Genomic DNA, 2,767 nt, shown 5'->3' with positions numbered 1-2,767 from the left:
AGTAGCAACTTTGATCGTTGCTCCACTGGTGGTTTTGCTATAGTTCTTGGGCCGAATCTAATTTATAGGTCTTCCAAAAAGTAGAAATTGGTGGCCCATTCATCCACCAAATCCGAGTACAAGTCTCTCGTTGATGTGTCATTTAAACTCATCTTGTTAGATCTCTATTTCACAAATTAGGTTAGCCTCTTTTGTGACCTACCAATCTCATGGTGTAATAATTTTGGTGCCACCTATCTCAGCCAATCCAGTGTTTTCAAATGAAGCACATTAAGATCTATTTTCATTTTGTGTATGAAAATGTTTCTAAACGATGGTTGTTGGTTCAATTCACTTCTACCATGGATCGGTTGGCTGATGTCCTCAGTCCTCACCAAGACTTGTCTACGACACGCTTTCAATTCATGGGTCACAAGTAGAAGGTTCGGTCACCTCCACCTATAACTTGAGGAGGTGTATTGACCAGATTACCTGTGGATTCTTCATCCATATCTATGGACCCAATCCAGCTCAGTTTCCTTTCCTTATGACAATCAAATATTTCCTTCTCTGGCTATATTGGATTCAATCTCTTAAGATTGATACCACATGAAGACGATTTATCTTTTCTGGTATATATCCTTTATTTTATTTTGTGTTATTCTATTCTACTAAGTGCCATTGGCCAATGGTTAGCCTACTGGGCACTAATAGGACCAATAGCCACCTACTCCCATACGCCAAGATTTGATTTACACATTTTTACTTTCCTATGTTTGGGATCAATATCTGGATTTTATTTATGCTTTGATGGATTTGTTTTCAGATTCTTTCTCAGAGTTTATGGAATTATGGGGTGATATATGGTGATACGATATCCGACGGTCAAACACCAGTACGAATTGACTGATATGATCAATCCGATACCGATACCCAAAACTGTGCCTATTAGGCCTGCACATTGCATATTGGGCTGGGTAATTATAATCTCGAAGTACCTCAACCGATTCTTGGGACCCACCTAGCCCATATCATTGATGGGCCAGGATAAGCCCAAATACTTATTTGACATCCTATCAAGATTTTGGCTGGGCTTAGATATTCCTTTGGCCCAATTAAAAATAAGGGTATGGTTCATCCACTACATTTCACGTGGGTTAATCTATTTTATTTATATGCACCATCATGTCTAGAGAGGTATTTTAATTTGCATTGAGAGGTATCTCAAGATGATAGTACCGTTTGGATTCTCTACATCTTAAAATTTTGTGACCCATTTCAATTATATGGTGTTTTTTTTTTTTTTTTTAAGGTAAATGATACTTGAGGTGCCCAACGTTCGAAGAAATTGTAGGTTGAGTACCCATGAAATTGTATTTGAGGTACCCATTTTCATATTTTCAATTATAACCCCAGTCATCACCACCTCCGCTGGCTACTGCCACCACTGTTGCCGTCACCACCGCCATTACCCAGCCCTACTCTATAACTTACCCTCTTCATAGCGCAATCACCCACCTCTTATTTCTCTCCCCAACCCCTACTTCCCCGATCTCCCTTGCAACGCAGCCCCACCCCAGTCTCCGTTTCCCTGTCTAGCCCTGCAACCCACTACAACCAGCACTAACCCACCCAACCCAGCCTTGCAATCTACCCCTGCTTTCCCACCTCACCCTGCAACTTGCCACCACCCAACCTGACCACACCCTCCGTCTCCCCCACCCCCTCCCCCCTCCCCCCTCCCCCCCTCCCCTTACCCACTGCTTCTTAACCATAATTCTGGTGGTTCCCGGCACTTTAATGGCCACTAATTATTCAATTAGAAACTAGCAGAAGCTACCTTTATCATTTCTAGTTTTTACTCCAAACCCAAATGATGAAGCCAAACTTCTTTTCAAGTTCACCATGAACGTGGAAAGGAAATATTTTTTTTTTCTACCAAAAAAAAAAAAAAGGAAAGTTTTTTTACTTCCTCTTCCTTTTGCTTGCAAGGGAAATTATAGAGAAGTGATATAAAAAGTTATAAATCTAAAAATGAAATTTTGATAAAACATTATCCAGCATGATTGTATAGACAACTTAAATTTCTTGTCATATATATATATAATAATGATGCTTTTAGATGTATTTTTTTATTTTTTTTAATCTAATGGATTTTGATGCAAAACAATTAATTTTTTTATAATAAAATATAGAATGATTTGAAATTACTAATATAATAATTTAATAATGCAAGTTAATAATTTAAAAAAAAAAAAAATGAGGTTCGAAAGTTTCACTTCCCTTTTCTTTAATTTCCATTGCAACCAACTAAAACCAAGGCTTTGTTTGGTTGCAATGGGAATATAAAGGGAAGGGAAGTAAAATTTTCATACTTTAAAAAGAAATATTTATAATCATTACTCCATGTGATTGTATAAACTACTTATTTTTTTATCATATTTAGTATGTAATTTTTAAATTACATATTATAGCAAAGGGTTTTGAATGCAAAGTAAAGTGAAATTTTACAACCAAATATAGAATGATTTAAAATTAATATTAAAGTCACATGGGTAATGATTCCATATATTTCTTTTTTTAAGTATAAAAATTTAACTGCCTTTCCCTTTAATTCTCTTTACAGCTAAACATAGCCCAAGGGAGATCTATTGTGGTGATTCTAACTATTAGATGGAAAGTGAATCACATGGGCCTTGAAGGAAATTTAAGCCCAATAACTTAAATGTGGGCCATGAAAGTTTCGAAAATCCAACAGCAAAGACTAACTTAGAATGGGCTTTATTTA

This window comes from Macadamia integrifolia, chromosome 11 (assembly GCF_013358625.1).
Source record: "Macadamia integrifolia cultivar HAES 741 chromosome 11, SCU_Mint_v3, whole genome shotgun sequence".
In the NCBI taxonomy this organism is placed as follows: Eukaryota; Viridiplantae; Streptophyta; class Magnoliopsida; order Proteales; family Proteaceae; genus Macadamia; species Macadamia integrifolia.
The sequence above is the reverse complement of the archived record's forward strand: the minus strand, read 5'-3'. Positions refer to the sequence as shown.